Genomic DNA, 5,868 nt, shown 5'->3' with positions numbered 1-5,868 from the left:
CAATGTCCAGAGCCAAAACTCCAGCTGGATCTTGCTTCTTTGGTGCTGCCCTAGATCATTGCGAACACCATAGTTTGTTGTGTGAAGCTAAGTCATTTAGGATGTCGACTATCTCGTTGAATGTCTTCTTTGTAAAGGCTCCGTTGGCAGCATTGTTTAGCATCATCTTAGTAGGATGATCTAAACCTCTAAAGAAATGTTCTATCTGGATGCATGCCGGCAAGCCATGGTTCGGACATTTCCTGATTAGTTCTTTAAATCTCTCCCACGCCTCGTGAACAGGTTCACGATCATACTGTCTAAAAGAGATGATCTCCTCTCTGATATCAGCGTGGCGAGTAGGTGGGAAGAATTTTGTTAAGAACTTCTCCACTAACGACCCCCATGTGGTGATGGATCCCGGTGGAAATGCATTGAGCCATGCTCTAGCTTGGTCCTTCAAAGAAAATGGAAAAAGTGTTAGTCTCAGAGCATCGTCTGTTATACCAGGTAATCGAAATGCATTTGCAATTTGAATGAATGACTTCAGATGATCATGTGGATCCTCATGTTCCTGCCCTCGAAAATGTCCAACTGTCTGCAACATTTGGAACATCATTGGTTTAAGCTCAAAGTTTGCGTGGGCTGGAATAGGGTTGACTATCCCTGAATCAAAGTTCTGAAAAGCCGTGGCGGCATATTCTCGCATTGCCACGTCTCTGTTGTCCGCCATCTGGATATGGTTGAATTCATCATTTCTCGCATGATCCCTCATATTACCGTTAACAGCAGGTGGATCAACCGGATCACGAGGTGGAATATCTGCCATTGATGTGCTCGTACTCTCTACCTCACTTTCAGGACTGATTTCACCTTCTCTCTCTTTTTGCTTTTCTAGTTGTTTTCGAAGTCTTTGCTCCTTTCGAGTTTTTCGAAGGGTCCGCTCAATCTCAGGGTCAAGGGGTAGAAGAAAAGATCTTGTGCTCATGCACTTTAACGTACCCTTGTGAGATAAACGACCAAAAATATAGAACAAAAACGGTGGATGGAGATTACACCCAACAACAATTCTCAAAAATAAAAACTAAAAGAATTTGAAAATAATTTTAAAACTAAAGTCCCCGGCAACGGCGCCAAAAACTTGACTGGGCGTTTATGCTGAACGCACGCACTAAGCGTGGTAACAATTATATAGATGCAAGCGCACACCTGTCAGAGTAATATAAAATGGATGGAGTATCCAAGTATCGATCCTCAAGGACTTCTAAATAATTTCCAAACTCTAAAGTTTTAAAGAATAGTGAATGTTGAAATGAGTGATTCTTGTAAAATGGGAAGTGGTCACAAATAATGGTTTTGGATTTGGGATTTGGACTTATAATGATAAAACCTAGCCCGAATTACTTCAAGTTAGCCAACAAAGAATCAAGGACATGCTAAGGATAACATGCATTTTACTTTAGAAACGAACGACTACGCTTCTCACTTTACTTATGTCTAAGCAAGTTCAAAGTCCTAAGACATTCCCTAATATGTCTATTATGAGAGATATCTTAGTTTTAGGATGGAAATAGTCGCAACCTCGGGTTAAGGTCCTATGTCTAGGCTACTTAAGCGGAACCCTTATGTCTAAGGCGCTCCTCTCCTCGGTTTAACCACTCAACAATGCAAATAAGCAACCTTTTCAGTATTGACTTGTTAAGACTTACAGTGGCCTTCTCTAAATCCTAACTTTTTGGGAAAACATGTTGAGCAATGAATGGAAAGTAAAAACACTACTTCTTAGCAACCCTTTTTAGACATAAAAGGCTAACTATCCATAACCAGGCTAGAGACGGGAATTTAGAAAGACATATTGAAGAAAATACAGCAAGTAAAATGGTTGAATGTGGAATGCATGTGTGAAAAACAAAAGTTAACTAACGGAGAGTTTTTATCGGGATTGAGAGCTTCGCCCTTCTCTTTCAAGCAAGGGGGAGTGTCACGTGCTCTTTCCTCCAAAAACACAACTCTCTTAACTAAAAATAAAGTAAAGGCCAAGAGAGAATAAGCAAAGTGCTAGATTTTTATATATTTGAATAAGTAGAAAATAACTAAGTACAAATGGAAACAAAACAAAGCTCAATAAAAGAATGTAAAGTACTCGGGATTTAAAAACCAAAAGCAACTAATGAAAGCAACTCAAAAGTACTTAGAAAGCAACAAAGAAACACTAAAAATGATCAAGAGAAGGAAGCAAGGCTTGATGATTTTGGTGGAGAAGTTGCTGGAATTTATAGCTGTGCAGAATTGGTTAGGTAGGTCCTAAAACGATGGTGAATCACCCATTTCCAACTCTTTTGACTGACCAAATCGTGCTCAAACTGATAGTGGAACACTTCTTCTACACGTATGCATCGGTTGGAACCACCAAAACGCATTGGAAGACGCGTTTCATTAAGGGCAAAGTTGGAAGAAAACCAGTTTTTCTGCAGGCTTCCCAGGCGCCTGGCGCCTCCCATGATACTTTTTCGTCTTTTTGCTTCTTTTGATTAATTTGCACTCCCAAATGGTCCTAAAATGTCATAAATACAATATAAGCCATCCATAAACCATAGTATATGAATTTTGCATGAATTGGAACTCAAACGATCGAAAAAAATCCGAAACAAAGCTGAAACATAGTAAAAACAGCATCTAAAACCTTCTTTTTTCGCATGTAAACAAGCGTAATCAAGGTCTATCCATTTCTGGAGTTTGCCTTGATTTTGATTTCCATACAATAAACCCTCTGTACGGATGGTCGCTCCAAGACGACACGCAGGTCATGTATGAAACCTCAAGGTGCAAACCAATGGCGGAGACCGCAGGATGTATTGTCACACGTCCTTCTCCCACTTACTATGAACACTATCTCCATTCACCTCGATATTGAACCATGCAAACACGTTCCGTAGGGAGGCCGCGCCTAGGACGACATGAGGCCGAGCATGGAACTCACAGCGTGAATTTAAAAGAGAACGTGAGAGAGAGAGTAAAGTATGTTATATATACTTTGTATATCAAATATATACGCTGTATATTACATATTCTCTTTTGCTCCCACTTAGTATTCTAAGACTAGGGTATATTACTTAGATAAATCCCGGCAAAGTGAAATTAACTAAGTGAATTTTTAGTCGGCCCAATATAATTATTATATCGGAAGTTGTACAATAATGTTTTAGTTCGTTAAACACTTTAATAAACCAACGACATTATTACTTGTATATAAAATATTGACTAATTCAACCCCAGGTCGGTTCTCAAGTAGAGGTGTTCCCTTACGGTCAGCTTAAATACCTCAACCTAGACAGAACCTTCCTTAGACAGGGTTCCCTTATAGACAACATTTTATATTTAGTCTTTTATTATTTCATTTTAAACATAGTTAAAACAAAATAAAAGACTACCCCCTAATCACATTAGAAGATATAACCTAAGGTCTAATTAATTTTAAACCCTTCTAAAATTAATTAACTTAGACCTTATGTTTGCATGCAACTCTTTATTATAGATTTTAATTTCTATCTACCACATTTTATAACTCTTATAAAATTTAAGAAATTAAAACTATAAACATGCATTGAAAGCATACATTAATATAACAATTATATTATTCAAAATAATGTCATGCTCAATGCAACTTTATTTTCATCTAATTAATACAACACTTATATTAATTATGAAAATTAAACATGCATACATACATTATAACATTTATAACTATATAATGCATGACCATACATACATACTATATATCAAACATACATATTATGTTTGAGAGAGTTCTTCTTGATTGAGAGAAAATGGGTGAGGTTCTTCTTCTTCATTCTGTGTTTTTGCATAACTGCAAAAACAAAACAGAAGTGGTGACGTGGGGCAACTCCCCACGTCACACTAACCTTCCAGTCCCCTGCAATTTTGCAGGGGAGTTTAATATTATTAATATTAATAATATTAATAATATATATATATATATATATATAATTAATATACATAATTAATATATATATATATAATAATTAAAATATAAAAATCAATTTATTAATTAGTCATATTAATTAATAAATAATTATTAATTATTAATCTAATTAATAATTAATATATATATATATATATAAATCAAATAAATAATTAACACTTAATTATTTATCACAAAAATAGAATCATATTCTATAACATTTCTCTCGTATAACCTATAGTTCTAATGAACATCTTATGCACATTATTTTTAACCTATAGTTTTAATATGAATCTTATTCATATTAATTTTATTTGAATCTCATTCAAATAGTCATAATATATAGTTTTAATTTATAATTAACTATATATTATAATGTATCAATATACATATAATCCCTTAAGTAATTTGAACAATTCAAATTATTCCAAAAACTTGATCCTCGTATTACCTGTTATGAGCTAGTAAGGGGACCTAATGGACCTACAAATCCGAAGCTCCAACGATGCAAGATTAATCGGTCAAACTCATTGACCGAGTTAATCTAGATTCGTTAACTATGGGTCATTCCACTAAAGACCCGCAGTTGCACTCTTCTCACTGCAGAATGTTTTCGTGTCCATGGATATATGACCATTAATGACGAGTCAATCCTTCACGAGTGTTCGTAACTCAAGTTGGGTCAAATTACCGTTTTACCTCTGAGTTACATCTTACTCCTTAAACACCACTGCTCCTCTAATGAAAAATCCGGTTATGGTCCAACCAATAACCGGAAGTCCCTCTCGGCCAATGAGAGGGTGGGGCCCCTTGTTCAAGTCCCGGAGTCAGCATTAAGGGAACACTCATCTACTCCCTTAAAGTCGGGGAGGAGTGAATTCCATCTTGTGAAGTTATGTTCCCAGCTCCCCACTCGGTCTCGTCCCCAAAATGGTAGGAATGTTGAGTCGGCGACTCGGGCCACTTTCACCCATACAGATCAAAGGACGAGCCCTCACGGGCAGGAGTCCATAACTCACTCAGAATGGAAATGAGTTGCCTCGTCATCCTAAAAAATAGCAATCTATCAGTTAACGGTGGTACACCTAAAGATGGTCTATTTCGCGGTCCGGTCTTATACAATCTCATTGTGTAGGAAACCCCCACTCGCATGTCTCCACACGAACGACCTGGATCGAGTCGTCTGTAACCTTTACAGAGTGGGCCGTATCTATAGTGTTGCTAGGATAAGGTACCCAGCCTTATCCATATACTATAGACCCTTTAGGTTATTCACGAGACATTATCCATTCATATATCATGGGTATATCAAATATATACCCCGTATATCAACTATATACTCAGTATATATACTGTCCCGATTACATCATAAATAACCTTGGATGTTTAGTTTATTGGATTTTGGAAAATGCAAAGCTATGATTCAACAACAAATTTATTGAATAAGACTTTATTAAATAGACATATGTTTTTACAAAATACAAACTACCAGTTTAGGGCAACACACCCAACAGAAGGAGGGCTCCTCAGTGCGAAAACACGTTCTCAACCTGATGGTCCACTTCAACGTGGCTAAGTCGAACAGGGCTGTCATAGATGAGTAAAGTCAGGTCAGCTTTATCTGGAATCTCTTCCGAAGAGTTTCCGTCCATTCCGCAGCAATGCGATTATGAATAAGTTGGAGTACACTCTTACCATGCTCTTAAACGAGCTGCAGCCCACCAGTCTCTTATGAAGAGTAAGGGACAAGAAGGGGAGGCAAATGTTACCACATCAAAAAGGTTCAACCGAGGTTCGTCCTCTGGAACCAAGTCTGCGCCCTCTTCTTCTAGAAGAAGAAGGCTGCTGGTAAGGGTTCTAAACGTGACTCCGCTGCTGCCGCTGCCAAGAGAGGCAAGGCCAAGGTT

General features: G+C 37.4%; 1 non-coding gene across 1 annotated transcript; it reads left to right on the top strand.

Moving 5' to 3' along the window:
* The first annotated feature begins 221 nt into the window (after positions 1–221).
* Positions 222–328, top strand: LOC148211403 (small nucleolar RNA R71). The gene has a single exon (XR_015791151.1). It is a non-coding gene; the product is annotated as a small nucleolar RNA R71 (small nucleolar RNA).
* The last annotated feature ends 5,540 nt before the right edge of the window (positions 329–5,868 follow it).

The sequence above is a fragment of the Momordica charantia genome, assembly GCF_013281855.1.
Source record: "Momordica charantia cultivar OHB3-1 chromosome 5 unlocalized genomic scaffold, Mcharantia_2.0 BLBB01000005.1, whole genome shotgun sequence".
Classification (NCBI taxonomy): domain Eukaryota; kingdom Viridiplantae; phylum Streptophyta; class Magnoliopsida; order Cucurbitales; family Cucurbitaceae; genus Momordica; species Momordica charantia.
Note: the sequence above shows the minus strand (reverse complement) of the source record. Positions and strands in the feature narration are given on the sequence as shown.